The sequence below is a fragment of the Lissotriton helveticus genome, chromosome 3_1 (assembly GCF_964261635.1).
Source record: "Lissotriton helveticus chromosome 3_1, aLisHel1.1, whole genome shotgun sequence".
NCBI classification, from domain to species: domain Eukaryota; kingdom Metazoa; phylum Chordata; class Amphibia; order Caudata; family Salamandridae; genus Lissotriton; species Lissotriton helveticus.
Genome location: NC_136061.1, coordinates 1,871,368,422 through 1,871,385,045, shown reverse-complemented (window position 1 = coordinate 1,871,385,045; position 16,624 = coordinate 1,871,368,422). Strand labels below are relative to the sequence as shown.

Sequence of the window (16,624 nt, the reverse complement as noted above, 5' to 3'; positions counted from 1 at the left end):
TTTGGTTGGGAAAAGCCCATTTTCATTAATGAGAGGAAGAGTACTGTACTCTAAAATGAATCCAAGTTGGATGAAGAAAAGTGAAATGGTAGAGTGTAATATGCGGGAAGTAAGGAAATGTTTAATGGATTCACATATCAAAAACAATTTATATTACAATTTTAAACATGGTAGGAAACAAGTTAAGTGCTGGTGAATGGGTGCATGTGAAATAGGCCAGGAAACTAGCAAAGGTAGAAAGCAAAATTAGTGAACCTAAGAAAGTAGTAAAGTAATGAACACTGCTGTGTTGGACAACAGTAAAGAGTGGCATTTGAGTCGCCTTGCTTTGGCAAGAAGCATGGCTGGTGATGGTAAGGTAAACAAACCCGTTACTAGCAATTATTGGTGGTTAGATCACAGTGGTCTCGCTCCAAGAAGTGAAAAGGTTCCAGAATATTGTTCTGATTAATGCATTACGTTTTCTGCAAATGCGTACATGGATTTTGACCATGTAAGTGAACATGATTCTCCTAAGGCAGTACAAAATAACACCATGTGTAGCAATGAGTCTCAAGATTCGAAGGAAGTTAAACCTCAAAAGGATTAATTAGGAACCCCCCCAAAAAATGGATATGATTATTTGTGAGTAAAAGTTCTTTATGTAGATTTAATTTAGCAAGGAGGCATATTTTCCCCATTAAAAAAGGAATTGTGTGATATTGACTAGGGTTATACAATGTATTTACTGATGTTCCTTTGGTGCATTCTTAGTTCTGTGTATATATTGTGAGGTTAGGAACGTTGCTGGCATTGACGATGTCCCTACATCAACTCTGTTGGTGTTGAAACAAAGAAAATTAACTTAACCTTTCTACGTGCTGAAGAAGTATTCCTGTGGAAAATAGGACACTTGGCTATGTTTTTCACAACACAATGAACAAGCATTTTTTGGGAGGACGAAACCACCGTCCTGGTGTGAGAAAGGAAAGAAAGTATAGCTACTAAATAGTTTGAATTTATAAGGTGTAGCACATTCGGTTAGCCTCAGTGTTTTGGTAAAGAGCTCTCTATATGGTGAGATTTGTTTGCAACTAGATTTTACAAGTACCATAATGCCAGCGTCCAAAATGCCCGAATTGCCTGATGAGGTTAGTTGGTATGTATTGACTGCAGTAGCCAACACGCAAAAAAACATCAGGTATGGACCTGTATATGGTCTGAAATATTTGAACTGCATCTAAAAAAGTCTTCCATCAACTCAACAGCTTAAAAATACAATAAAACAAAAGTATTCTCTTAACCATTATAAAGTCTCGCCATTCTAACATGGATTTTGGATCAAGGAATCATTTCCTGTCGTTCAAGCAGTTAAGTGAACAATAAAAGAACAAAGTCTGTGCTGTGTAGTTCCACGCTGTATGCTGCTGCTAAAGACTGCTGATACCGAAGTTTAATTCAGACACTGCTCTCCACAAAGAGGATGGGCTAAGTCACAACTGTCGACAAACAGCCAATTATACAGGAAAAGGGAGGAGTCTCTAAGACAACAAGATCCGGGGATTTAAAAAAAATGGAATCCTAAACCGTCGATTATGACAGCGGTAAAAGAAAGACAAAGGTAATCGGTGTGAACGATATCGGTGCTAATGGTCAGACTGTTCCGCTCGGCGGACCTAATCCGATTGATCACTAGCTCCACCCCGCCGCAGCTTCCGTAGAGCGGTTAGCTGAGAACCACCCGGCCTGTACCTGCGTCAGTGGTACGTCACCTCCTGCAAATCCCCCCCCCCCCCTCCGTCCCTTCCTCCGCTGCTCCCCAGCACCGCGGTCCCCCGCCCGGGCCTAGGCCCCACCCTGTGCCACAGTCGCAGAGTGTCCCTTGTGTACGCATCGCTCGGGTCGACCTCCGCGTCTCTCTCCTGGACAGTCGCGTTCCTGCTTCTACAGCTCCATCTTGGGCCTGCGCAGCCGCTACGAGTGCGGTAAGGGCGATAATCACCTGCCAAGAAAAGCAGGCTAAATATACGCGGGGGCGGGTTGGGGGGGCCCATCCACGGACTCCTCATCCATCACTTATTTATGTTTTACTGTCCTGCTCCGCGGGGCCAGTGCTCTTATCGGGCTCCGCGCCCACATCACCGTAGGGGCGGGGCTAGTTCGTTTCTTGGTTTTGTGTCCACTGACGGCTCTGCAGGGGCGGGGCCTAGCTACCCATAGTCTCCGCCTCCGCCGCTGGGCGGGGGCGGGGCTTAATTGCATTAGTGCTTTTGCACTGAATTCCAATAAGGTCGCGGAGCAGTTACTGTCTCCTCTCTCGCGTACACTAATGAGCTGCAATTCTGTTTCTGAATCATAATCTGTGGAAGTGGGCACCATAATTCATATGGCTGGGACTGCCCTTGATGGCACCGTTTTGTGGAATTGAGTTTGAGTTCCCCGTTGACTCTACACCTACTGGTGAGGCACATTAGCCCCCCTCCCGCTCTGCACTTTTTTTTTAAAGTGGGGTGCAATGTTTCCTTGGTGCTGTCTACCTACTGCTTTCATACCCTTCTGGGTCCATGTTCATCGCATCCTAGAATGGGGTATCAATGAGCTTAATTAAGTTTGTGTATTCTCCACTCCTCTCCCAGTGTCGACCTGGCTCATCTCTAGACTTCTTGATCCATTACACCAAGGGTGTGAGATGCCACTAGCATCTGCATCTATCAATCACTACATGCAAGTACAGCAAAGAGACAACTGGCTTCAAATCCACTTGTCCAATGAGTGTGTGCTCAGGGGAATGCTTTTGTTGCTTTCACTGATGCCCTTATACATTAACCTCTTCGTCCCTGTCATTAATGGGTTAGATAATTATCTCTGGTCCCAGAAATAGTTTTCCACGAAAACTATAAATATAGTCAATGTTCTCTTTTTGCCTGGAACATATATAGAGTAAGTGGTCATATAGCACATCGTGTTTTTTTATTTCTGGCTCAAACTGGTTCCTATTTAAAAAGGTTTAATGTAGATTTAACTGGACTTCACAGTTCATTTTCAGGACCTGCTTTAGCGGTCTGTTTTTGGTAGGCGCATGAGGCTCTAACATTAGTGACCCATCTGCTGTTTCCTCTTGTAAGCACAGTAGGTTCCCAGGAGTCGGGCTGCAAGACCTGATTGACTTAAAATGCTCTAAGCGGGCACCGACCAGCAACCACATCTATATAAACACTGTTAAAGCTCCTGGAGCCTCGGTGAGTTGCAGTGAGGAGTAGTCATTGTGACCAAGTGGTTAAGGCTCCCAATTTGAAATGCTGCTTATAAATGGAGGAGAAAGTCAAGTGCAAGAGAGAATCTATAGGATCCGATGCTGATGGGGCAATGCCAGTGCCTGCCTCTGGAGAAAGAATGACTATGGAGCCTGTACAGTTGATGATTCAAACAGCAGTGAAGTCTGCTATTGCGTCCCAAGAAGGGCCTTCTCTAGCAGAGACTCCCAGGATGGCGACTGCTGCTGTGGATACTATGTAGGATGATGAGGAGGAGTGGAATCATGGGTGTTCTGTCCAAACTGATGTTTCTTTTAATGCCCGAAGTGCTGCAGCAGCGTCTTCTGGAGCATCAGCTGCTGCCAGAAGACACTTTAGGATGCCCTTCTGGAAAGAAGACTCAGTGTAAAAGAACATGCTCCTGCAGTGTTCCTTTTCTGGTGCCAAAATCTTTTGGTCAGCAATTAGAATGGATGGTTAAGAAGTCACTGGAGGACCCAAAGCTGGTAACCGTTTTCAGACTGACCCCAAGAGAAAGGGCTTCTTGGATTCAGCAGGCCATTTGACCCAGCTCTTACGTTTAGAATTTGCAGCCCTTTTAAGAGAGACGCCATGGCTAGGTGGCCCCTGGAGGTGATAAATCCTGGTTGCAGCCTACTTCTTCTGCACTCCAACATAACCACCACAAGCATGACTGTCTTCACCCAGCTCCCACTCAGGTGGGAGGTTGCCTGTAATTCTGTAAAAGAATTTGGCAACAAGAGAGTGCAGACAGTTGGGCAGTAGAAGTGTTTGGCATAGCTATTGAGCAAACCTTTCTGACTGTTTCCCAGATTTTTTCTCTAAAGCCTTCTACTAAGAGTCTCTCTGCGTCAGACTGCTCTTGGAGGACATTGCAGACATTCTCAGCAAAGCAGCAATCATCCAAGTAATAGAGGCTGAGAGGGGAAACTGCTGCTATTCAGTGATCATCTTCTTTGTTCTACAGGTGTCCAGAACTTGCAGACCAGTCATATACCTCAAGCAAATGCACTGTTACGTTCCTTACCAAATGTTCAGATGATATCGGATACAGTGGTTCTGCCCCTTCGGATGGATTATTTACTGAGAGACCCTTACCTGTCTGTTCCAATTGGCAAGTGATTTTGTTATTTTATTTTTGTGCAGAAAAATTATTTCCAATTCCAGGTGATACCTTTTGGCATGACCTCGGCTTCATGATCCGTAAGAAAGTTGCTAGCTCCAGTGGTGGATAAAGGTCATTTGTAATCAATCAATCAATCAATCAATTTTATTTGATTCAGACCTCAACTGAACTTAACAAATACAGTTACATAAAAATACAACATGTTAAATTATAGTTTTTAAAGAGATTTTAAAAGACTATAAGATTAAACAGTTTAAAGTAGTTTATGGTCCACGAGAACAACATACATTAATTTAAAACTATTAGATTTTTGCACTTTTTAGGACAAATTAGTAATACATGACAGAGATCTTCTGATCCGCCATTGCACAAGTCACATTTAGCTAGAGACTTTTCGGTGGTGATACATCTCTAGCGGAATATAGTTTTAAAGGAAGAATTTAATCGCAAAAGAAGGATACAGTGCCTTAATCTGTGCTCTAACTGGAACTGTAGATAGAGCTCAGGTGTTTTAAATACTATGTTTTCCGCACATTTTTTAGAATACTTTAATTGGATACAATCTTCTTTGTCTCGTTCATAGCTTATTCTCGGCATCATATGTTTTAAAAAGATCTTCGGATGCACAGGCCTGCAAAAGTGATATAGTGCATTGTGACGCCTCAAGGGCTTTTATGAGGTTCCTATTGAAGGTGTACAGAGAAGATTAATCTAAAAGAGTCTCCAGTTTTAATATATGTCTTAGTGTGCTCGAAACTGCATGAAGAAGATTATAGGCCCGCACAGGCAACCCTGGATCTCCGGAACCCCGCCGATACATCTCCGCTGCCCTCCACGCACTCAACCCCAGAAGACTAAACGGCAGCCAGAGAGCCACACCGAACACCACCGAAGGACAGTTCTCCTGCAGACACCGCTGACGATCCTTCACCATCGACTGCGCCCCCAAGACCGCCGAAAACTCGCTGGACGCCCGCACCACCGGAGCCCTGACATGCATCCTCCTCAACGTACGCTCCCTACACAGACACGCCATAGAGATCTGGGACCTGCTCGACACACTCTCGCCCTACGTCGCCTTCCTCACTGAAACCTGGACAAACGCCACCTCTGGCCCGACATCACCATACGAGATCCAGAGAAGGGACCGCCCCCACCGGCCAGGAGGAGGACTCACCATCGCTCTCAAGACCTCCCTTCGACTCTCCATCTCCAACATGACCGACCCCCACTCCAACACATAACACCTCCACTTCCAGATCCAGACCAACCCCAGGACCACGCTACGGGGCAGCCTTGCCTCCAGACCCCCCCAGACCACGCACCCAGTCGGCAACCACTCTGCCGACCTCGTCGCACCCCACGCTGTCTCTTCCACAGACTACATTCTACTCGGAGACCTCAATTTACACCTCGACAACCGCAGCTACCTCGACTCCATCACCCTCCTCTCCAACCTCTCCAACCTAGGACTGCATCAGTTCGTCACCACCCCCAATCACAGACCTGGACACACCCACCCTTGACCCCATCTTCGCAGTAGGGACAAACAACCATTTCAGCCATACCTCGCAGCCCCCCTGGACGGACCACCACTGCATACACTTCACCTTCAACACATCCACCGGACCCACGCCCGCCTCAAAGGAACTGGAGCAAGATCACAGATGAGCACCTCAATGCCACCCTCCTCCTAGACCCAGCCTTTGCCACAACCGACACCAACTACTCAGCTCAGGAACTTCACCGCTGGATCTCCAGCTGCGCCGACAAGCTTGCACCCCGGCAAACAACTCCCCCCTGAAAGCAGCTTCATTTACCACAGATCTCCAAGCAGCCAGGCGCTCCTGCAGACGCCTCGAGAAAACCTGGCGAAACCGGAATGCCCTGAAGGAAAACCACCAGTGTTTGAGAAAACAAGCGGACTTGCATCAGGAACAAAATCCACATCAACGCAACCAACGCTAAAGAACTCTTCACCTTCATACAGCAATTCACCAAACCCCCAGCGAAGCCAATTACATCACATCCCAGGAACTCTGCAACGAGCTCAGCTCCTACTTCCTTAAAAAAATCAAGGCCCTCTACAACAACTACAGCGAACAGACGCCGGACACCACCCCATGCTCCACCATCACTGACAAAGAGCCGATCATCACCACCTGGAATCCTGACACCATCGAACACACCACCGCGTCCATGAAGAACACCCTCTCAAGAGCCCCCACTGACTCCTGCCCACCTCACATCTACCACAGGGCCGCCATCGCACCCGAACTAGGACGCACCATCAATGCCTCTATCGAATCCAGCATTTTCCCCAATGACTGGAAGCGGGCGTAGGTCAAACCTCTCCTCAAGAAGCCCACGGCCGACCCGACAGACCTGAAAAAAACTACCGGCCCATCTGTCTCCTCCCCTTCGCTGTCAAAGTCATTGAAAGACTCGTAAACACCCAGCTGACCGCCTTCATCGAAGAAAACTCCATCCTAGATGCCTCTCAGTGTGGATTCCGAAGCAACCACAGCACTGAGATGGCCCTCCTCGCCGCCACTGACGTCATCCGCATGCTACTAGACCAGGGGTACACCGCAGCCCTCATCCTACTGGAACTCTCTTCAGCTTTCGACACCGTCTCACATCGCACCCTCGCAGCCAGACTCCACGGTGCAGGGATACGAGGAACCGCCCTCTCCTGAATACGATCCTTTCTCTCCGGCAGAACCCAGAGGATCAGACTCCCTCCTTTCCTCTCCGAACCCACTGAGATCAACTGCGGAGTTCCCCGAGGATCATTGCTCAGCCCCACACTCTTCAACATCTACATGGCCCCCCTCGCTGCCATTGTCAGACAACACGGGCTCAGCATAGTATCATACGCCGACGACTCCCAGCTCATCCTCGCCCTCACGAAGAACCCCAAAGACACCAGGCTCTGTTTCCAGGAAGGAATGAGAGACATAGCCTCCTAGATGAAAAGCAGCTGCCTGAAGCTCAACTCGGAGAAGACTGAGGGCCTCATCCTCTGACCCTCCACCTCTGCCTGGGACAATACCTGGTGGCCCTCCACCCTCAGGAGTCCACCCACCTACAGACCATGCACGGAACCTCTGCATCATCCTCAACTCCTCCCTCACCTTGACCCGCCAGATCAACTCCATCGCCTCCACCAGCTTCAACTGCCTTCTTATCCTCCGCAAGACCTGCAAATGGATAACCCCAGAATGCAGAAAAACCTTCACGCCTGAACTCATAACCAGCAGATTGGACTACGGCAACGCCCTCTACGCCGGAATCAACAGAACTCTCCTACACAGGCTACATACCATCCAGAATGCCGCAGTCAGACTTGATCTCACAGGGCTCGAAAAATCCCAAAAATGGTACTAGTCCTGCAGGGCTAGTACTTTAAAAAATGTCCTCGACCTAACTGCAGCCTACTTGACCTCCGTCTCTGAAAGCGGAGCAAATGTGACAAGATAACAAGATTTAAAGGCATCTTTATTGCTCATTAACTTTGTGAGCAATAAAAATGCCTTTAAATCTTGTTGTCACATTTGCTCTGTATCCACAGACAGAAGACAAAAGTTGTTTTGTTTTCCTACTCGCCAGAAAGGGCGAGTAGGACCTAAAAACAGCTCGACCTTGTTAAATTTAGCTCGACTATGCGAGCGGTCGAGTGGAATTTTCGAGCCCTGCCTCAGAACCCCACGGCACGAACACATGGCCCAAACCCTATATAACCTCCACTGGCTCCCGGTCGAGAAGAGAGTTACCTTAAAACTGTTCACTCACGCCTACAAATCCCTCCACAACATTGGACCTAAATACCTCAACAAGAGAGTCTCTTTCCACATACCCAAGAGAAACTTTCGCTCCGCAGACCTCGCCCTCGCAGAGACCCCCCCGCATCCGCAGAACCAGAGCAGGAGGAAGAGCTTTCTCCCACGTCGTACCCAATACCTGGAATGAGCTCCCGGTGAACATCAGATGCTCCCCCTCCCTCCACACCTTCAGGAAGAACCTCGAGACCTGGCTCTTCAATTAAACTGGAGCTGCACTCGCCCCCAGCGCCTTGAGACCCTCATGGGTGAGTAGCACGCTTTATAAATCCCCTGATTGATTGATTGAGGCCCACCTGATAATATTGGAGACAACTCCGGTAAAAGTGCTTGTTAGAGAGACCTCGAGGAGTAAAGCTTGTGTGGGGACTGATTGGGATACTTTTAACAGTTTCCGAAGAATAATCCCTTTGTTTACTTTTATCGATTGCCATGCTTTAATCTGTGTATATTCTAAGGCATGAGAGAGATTGGATGGGATTTTCATGCTGTAAACCTCCAGCAGGGTTGTAAAATGTCTATTGCCAGTTGAGCAATAAAATCTCTGTAGTGCCGCATCATGGGAGTCTGCCTTTCTCCTGAGATGTTAGAGATGGGAGGGCGTCTTGTAGATTATACATAATGATACAGCCCAAGTAGACATATTCTTTCACTATCTCAATTGGGTTGCCTCCCAGTGACCATGTAAAAGGCAGAGATTTCCTTCTTCCACTAAAAGGTAAAATTTTTGTTATAAATATGTTGGATACCCAAAAATGTTCTTTTGCATATTGGTTTATATTTCATTTAGATTTCTTTGCAAGCCAATTGGGGTACGATCAAATATAACAATGTCATCAGCTTACATTAAGCAGTGGATATCGTACTGTGCTAATTTTGGTGGGGAGTTATTAATTTGGGAAAAACACCCCGGTAGGTCACTTATGTAAATGGAGAATAACAAGGGTGCTCAAAGGCACCCCTGTTTCAATCTATTCCCTGTGGGGATTGTATTGGTTAATCCCTTTTCTCTCCCCATTTGAACTCTACACCATGTTTCCGTGTGCAGGGAGATAATCCCTAGACTCTCTAGCTTTTTCCATAATGTTGTTCTGTCCTCGCTATCAAAGGCAGTCGTTGGTAAATTGATAAAAGCACAATACACTATTTGTGAATTTAACACAACAATCAAGTTTTATGGGCGGAAGCCAGCCTGTGTCATAGGGATCACAATATTTGAGAATGCCCAATCTTTTAGATGATCCAAAACGCATGCTGCGAAGATCTTTTAAGTGGAATCTAAGAGGGCTATTTGTCTGTAGTTGGGTGGATTTAATCTCAAGCCTTTTTTTAGGAGAGGGACCACTATGCTCTCCTGCCAAGATTTTGGTATTTTCCAAGTCTTAAAACAATATTGGAAAAGTGGGGCTAGAAATTTACTCCATTCATCGGTGTTTGTTTGTAGGACTTTGATTGGAATATTGTCCGGGCCCATCGCTGCAGATGATCTAGCAGCTTTTATGAAAGCAGAGATCTGTCTAGCCGAAATGTTTGGCAAGACCTGATCGATTTGTCCCTTTTGGACGGAAGGCAGGACGGGAGAAACATGGATATGAGAATTCGATTTATATAGCCTGAGGATGTGCTTTTCCCACTCTGATGATGAGACTGGTGTTGCTTGGATTGATTTTATTATCCCCATTTGTGCAGCAATTATGTTCCAGAATGTCTTATTGTTTCTGTGTTTTACTGCGATTTGGATATCAACCAAGGTTCTGTCTTTTTGTTCTTGCTTTTCTTTCTCTTTTTTTCATTGGCAGAGTTTTTTCAGCTTTCTTATTTCTCCTTGTCTTGCACCACAGAAAGATTGAAATTTCATTCTGGTCAGGATGTTTAAATGTCGAGACAGATAATCTATTTGTTTTCTTTTTTTTGATGGATTTTACCATTTTCTCGACTTGTATTTGCCACTACTAAATGTATTGTATCTTTGTATCTGGTTATGGGGTCACCTTCAACTTTTATAAAGGTTGGCGGAGAGAGAGAAATTCCAGAGTTCATTTTGTTAATTTCCTTGGAGTTCTAGTGAATCCTACATGTTTTTTGGTTTATTTCTGCCCGGCCGTCTAAAATACCTAAGACCATGGGGATATGGTGTGTGTAATAATATCGATTCCCATGATCAAATATGCATGATCGCTTTCATGTGTATACTGGATGGATAGTGATTAAACTTTCGCGAACAAGTCTAAATTGCAAATTAGATCATTTAAGATAGAAGAATTAAAGGAGCCCAAACAAGTGAATGATGCCGGAATAGCTCCATCTACCCTCCTGTTTAAGATGACGCCATTGGTAACCGAAATGAGATACAGAAGCAGTTTCCTTGTTTATCTGCTCTTATCTTATCTGGGAATACGGGGGTTGGAATTGAACATGCTGTTTCTTGAGATGTGTTCCCCCTGTCATTACATTAGGCGTTGGAGATTTTCCCGTTGAAGTCCTCTGCTATTTTCTTCGGAGAATACCCCCTGGATTCATAAGTTTGTTCAATTTTCGAAAAGGCTTTTTCCAAGAGATGGTTATTTGAAGAACCAGGGGGAATATGTATATATTAAAGAGTAGTAGTTCTAAAGAAGGCTCAATTCTTTCTTTCCGGCACTTGATGTTGATGCATTGCACATTTGGGAAAGAAAGCTCTATTTCTTCCTGGTCCCAGTCAATTGCTTCTTTTAGTAGGATCACTAGGCCCCCTTTCGAGCGTCCTCTTCTTGAAGCCTCTGCTGCATTGACAAACACGAAATAATCTTTTTGAGAGAAAGGCACCAAGGACCAATTTTCTTGCAGTAACACGAGAGACTGAATTTTGCAATATAAAAGATAACTTTTCTGGAGCTTTTCCGGCTATTTTCCATGATACTATTTTTAGTTTACTGCTAAAAAGGAAGTTATAAATCTTTGCCCGATTTATTAATATTTAAAGAGACACGCCCAAGAATGTTTATCCACACGAGGCTGTCTGAATAGTCCCAGATTCGGCGCACGCCGTCTTTAAAGGAGTTTATGAGAGGGCTTTCCTGCTTGTGGTTCGATATTTTACAGCCCATGTGTTGCTGGCTGTAGTTATTGAGGGGGACCTCAGGACCTTCTGGCTCTTTTGACTGATTATAGGCAGCACCGATTTCTTTAACTACGGATGTCGAATCCTTTTTTGTGAAGAGCATCACTTTCTTTAGTTATTATAGCAGGAATTACATTTGTTAGTAACAAAAGGTATGCAGTTCGTCAAGGCGGATAAAACAATCAAGAGGTGGGAGGAAGGGGATCCTCCTTGTAAGAACTAGAGTCCTCACACACCCAGAAAGCTAGGTGTCATGCTTCATCATATGGACCTGCTTACATTTGACCAGAACTCAACAATTGCCGCCGAGCAGAGGGATTTAATTAGGAAAGAGACTAATTTTATTTCTGCGGTGGTAAGTAATTGGAGAGAGCGAATTTTATGTAATAAGTCGACTATTCTCCCTCGGTTAAGTGGAATATTACAGCTGGGGAATAAATCAGTTAAATCTAGGGTACTAGATGCTGGATATTCCCCACTGCCCTAGGTGCTCTAATTGGCGAGATGATTTACTGAATCAGGGGCGTTATGTTCTGGAAAGCTTGTTATGAAGTTTGGTGCAAGAGGGTTCAGATCTTTGGAATCTGCTTGGGCTAGAGAAGAAGCAGACTGTTGGCGTATGGTCTGAGTTGCGTTACAAACTTTCATGGCATAACTAATTTCTTCGTCTGCTTGCTCTGTGGAGCATACTTGAGGGAACTTTGCTTTTCTTGAAGATCTTCTCGATATTCTTAGCTTGGTTCTTTTCTTTTTGTTATTATTTTTATTAGATTTCCCTTGGTTGTGTGTTCCCTTTTTAATTGGTGGTCTATTTGAGTTATTTGTTATGATTCGGAAATTGAAACTTCCTCTGATGTTTTTTTAACTTTTTGCTGAAGGGAGGAAAGAACCTCCTTGTCGATCTAAATGAGCAAAAATTAGAAATAAAGGGATGGTTGTTCGCAGGGCTCGACAAATCCACTCGACCGCTCGCATTTGGGAGGTAAATTTAATGAGGTCGAGCTATTTTTAGGTCCCACTCGCCCTTTCTGGCAAGTACGAAGACAAATTAACTTTTGTTCTCTGTCTTTGAAAACGAAGCAAAAGTGACAGGATAACCAGATTTAAAAGGCATTTCTATTGCTCACAAAGGGAATAGCAATAAAGATACCTTTAGATCTTGTTAACTTGTCACTTTTGCTCCTTTTTCAGAGACGGAGGTCAAGTAGGATGCAGTTGGGTCGAGGGGATTTTCCAAGGTACTAGACCTACAGGACTAGTACCATTTTTCAGATTTTTTTGAGCCCTGGTTGTTCGGACGGATTTCTGCGAGAAACTCTCTGAGAGGGGTTCTTTAAATAGTTTTAGAAGAGAATAGATTTTATCGCCAATAAAACTGTTGTTTTTTGTTTGTTTAATTTGAGAGCCCCCGTCTGAGTCGCCTTTTGTTTTTTTTATGATGAAGAGTTGCTAGATACTGAGGGATTGTAGCGACACTTGTCATCACTGCCTTTATCAGTCTCTAAATTTGTGAATAGCGTTTGGCCTTTTTGGATCTATTGAGTAGATTGTTTGTTTTTTCCTCTTTTTGTCTACGAGATATTGCAGAATTCCTGTTTGAGTTTCCAATATCTGGTCTGTATTTTTCATGTTCTCTTCTAAGAGTTATAATATAGAATCCATAATTCTCTGCAGAGACTGAATGGTACTTGAAATAGGGTTGTGCCTGTTTGAAGTTTGTGGCATGATAATTATGGAAATTCAGAGGATTGCGAGAAGCTTTGTATTGCTTCTATGAGATTACTCCGAGTGCTAGAAAGCAAATGTACTGGATGTTTTAACGTATTATAGTTTATATCCGGAAGAGTGAAGTCAGTAGCTGGAATTTGTAGAGGACCTTCCAGGTGTTCTATTATGGCATACTGACCAGATTGCTCTCTCCCTAGCAGCAATTCCACAGACTCTGAAGGCGGCATAGACTCTTAGACTTTTGTTAGGTCTGGTTTCTGGTTACCTTCATGAGCTACTTCCTTATATAGATCAGTATTAGGCATCAAGGTCACCATTTTTGAGCCAACTTTAGATGTAGCTGTAGGTAGCTCCTGGTAGCCTTCTTGTGGAATTGGAGCTGATAGATCCCCTGTTTTGAAAGTAGTTGTAAAGAAATTTGTTATTATAGACTTCTCTGTTATTGCTCCAAAATGAGCCACTTTGCGAATTCTTTTATAGTTTATAGGGGCTTGTGCCCGCTTTTTTCATATGTACTGTATGGGACCGCAGCCTTTTATAGACCATGCTGTTTTATGTGTTGATAAATGTCTAAATCTATTTTGTTTAGGAGCACTTGAATGGAGTCAGGAAAAGGACAAAAATCCCAGCTACGACAAGGACTTCCTTATGCTTATGTAGATAATGGCAAAACCAAAATGAGACACTGTTCCAAGGGCAGGGTGCAACACAACACCCTAGCGCTTTCAAAAGAAAAAGAGACTAAAGAAAAAGGGGGCAGGTCCTAGGTGAACGGACATATGAGTTAGGGGGAAAGAACAAGTCTTGCTTCCTGTTGCCCTCATACACCCCAAAGGTTGTCATGCTTCATCATCGGGCGATGCTCCTCTTTGGGCTGGTGCTGCAATTCCCAACGGGTCCCCCGAAGGGTCACTTTATCGGAGTTCTTTTGAGGTACGCCGGATGGTGCATGTGGGTGTGTGAGGGGTATGTCCTATAAAGGGTAACTAAGTGCCTGCAGAGTGTTTAAAAACTTGCAAGGGGTGACCTCAAAAGGAATATTAGAGAGGTAACATCCTTCACAAGATTAAAACCCATGGATAGGGTGTAATCCCAAAAGGCACAATGTACCTAGATAGCATAAAACGGTCAACATGTTTCGCGCCTTTGTTGCTGTAAGGGTCATTGGCGTTTCTTCAGGACTGGGATTAAAAAATGTGATTGTGCACGTGAAGATACATTTGAATATAAATACCCATAGTATATGTTGGGGCGGGCCATTGCGCAGCTCCTGATCAAGACCTAGGACAGAAAAGAAAATATAGATTTCTGAGGATGTGCATTAGCCTTGCTTAATGCTACATAGTGTGCCACAATCGTGTGCACAACATACCACTGCAAAAGTAGGAAAGACAAAGAACACGAGACCTGTAGGAGAGTAGTAGTCTCCTTGGTGAACTCAGGACACTTGTGATGGCCCAGGACAATCTAGAGGCGGGCCACTTCACAGGGACCCCCAAAAGGTTAACGCAATGAAATGCCTCAAAGCCACAATGTGCAGCGTTGCCACATATGGGAAACCCCTGGACAAACATAGTCCCCAATAAGTCACACTTCATAGCTCTATAGGTAAAAACCAACCTTTCTCTCAATATTCTTACCTCCTCGTAGAAGGAGAGTGGCTCCCTTGACTAGGCAAGTTGGACGCCTGCACCTGTGCCGGGCTGGTAGAAGAAACACAATGGGGATCTGCGTGAGCTTGCGGTTACACAAATGTGCTTGTTATGCTTGGAGCACTGAGCTCCGTTACCTCGTCCTCAACGCCCAAGGTATACTCACAATAAATCTCAGGTGCCTCAAACCTCGCACCTACCCCGTCCAACCGCCAGCCGATAATGCCCTAATAGCAGCGGGGAACGGGCTAAATACAATCAAAAGTGTACGTGCCTGGGCGGTCCCTCCTTCCTGTGCGCCCAATAGTTCCTGTAAAGGAAGCGTATGCGTGCAATATGACGGCAGAGCGCATGCGCAGTAAGGGAACTGAACTACTCGGCGTAACTATAGGAGACGAGTTATATAGGCAACCTATGACATACACTCAGATGCGGGCCAGTGTTCGATTACCGGTAAATGCCAGAATCGCATATGTCAGTGTATAAAGAGACCTCTCTGAAATTAGATGTGTCAGTATGTAAGGGACCTCTCCATTGAAGGGCAATGGGCCCTCTATTCTAAAATCCTACTAAGGGAAACAAATGCCAGGCTATAGTGTGAAGGAACATGCCCAGTACTGGTAGCAGGTTAAGTGCCAGACAACAGGTGAATGAAGCTACATTATTATCTAAGAAACCTCCTGGCAAAGTGGCAAGCGTCTGTCAGGAAGTTGTTCAAGTTGACATGGCGTCATACATATCTATTGTGCTGTAGGCTCGCGACCACTTCTGTCTCCTAGTCTGTCATGTGTTGGAGCACCGGGTTCCTCTTTCGTAGGAATATAGTCTTCCAATTTTTATTCTTTCAGAGATAACTCCGGATCTGCAGTGATGGCTTCAGTCAGACTCCTTAGGCAGGTGAAACCTTTTTTTCGTCCCTCCACAAAGGCAATTACAACAGATGCCAATGGGAATGGTTGGAGTGAAACCTTGAAAGACGAGCAGATTCAAGGCAGGAGTGAGATTCATAAATTTTTAAGGTCTTTCAATTGGAAGGAATTGAAAGGTGTTCATCTAGCCCTCTTGTAAGTGTTACCTATTTTATCAATATTCACACAATTTGAAAGGAGTTATTGTCAGTCATTAGGTAGAACAGGCTCTTCCTAATTATCTTTCGTGGTACAAGATATTTGAAAATGGGTGGAGGCTCAAGTTCTCTTTATTATATGTAGTTCAGTAAAAGAGAACTTGCTTGTGGACCATCTGAGTTGCTTCCCCATCCCATCAGCATCTCTGGTCTTTTACACAGAGAGATTTCAACAGATAACTCTCAAGTTTGATGCACATGGCTCAATCTGTTTGCATCTAAGAAGACTGTTCAGCTTCCCATGCTTTGCAGCTGTAGTCCAGCTTGGAAGCTTGGACTAGAGATGCATGGTCAGTGACCTGTCCATGGGCGCTTCTATATGCATTTCTTACAATACTCTTGATCCACAGAGTGCTACATAAGATCCTGGTGGAGCATGTGGAAGTTTTATTAGTGGTTCCTTGTTGCGCAAGGTAGAATTGGTTTCCTCTTCTCCATCTTTCAGTAGTACCTCATTGGGTTCGCTCTCTAGGTTAAATTTCAAATTTAGACAGATCAGCCCTCTCCGGTCTTAGGCTGAGGGTCTGGAGCTTCAAATGTTAAATCGTGAAGCTTTGGTGTGGTCAGAAGAGGTCACATCTGCAATTTAGCAGCCCTGCTATCCAGCCCTGCTTAAGCTTTATGCTAGGCATTGTAAGCCTTTTTCATCCTGATTTGAAGCAAGGTCTTTCGTCCCTTCCTTGTTCGTTCCTATGAGCATTTTTGTTTTCTTAAAGGAGGGATTTGTTTCGGGTGTGTCACTTCCTGCCTTGCCTAGTCAGAGTGCAGTGATCTGAGATTTTAGGAAGTCTAACAT

General features: G+C 44.8%; 1 protein-coding gene across 3 annotated transcripts in view; it reads left to right on the top strand.

Annotated features, from left to right (window-relative positions):
- The first annotated feature begins 1,446 nt into the window (after positions 1–1,446).
- The window catches only part of KMT5B (lysine methyltransferase 5B), a 300,700-nt gene continuing 285,522 nt past the window's right edge, over positions 1,447–16,624 (top strand). Inside the window, exons 1-2 of one of the 3 annotated variants that reach the window (XM_078682851.1) lie at positions 1,739–1,964; positions 4,222–4,368. The gene's annotated coding sequence lies outside the window, so the exon portion shown is untranslated. Of the gene's footprint in view, positions 1,601–1,738; positions 1,965–4,221; positions 4,369–16,624 lie in introns of those variants that run through there. The other 2 variants (XM_078682852.1, XM_078682850.1) reach the window with 2 other exon arrangements.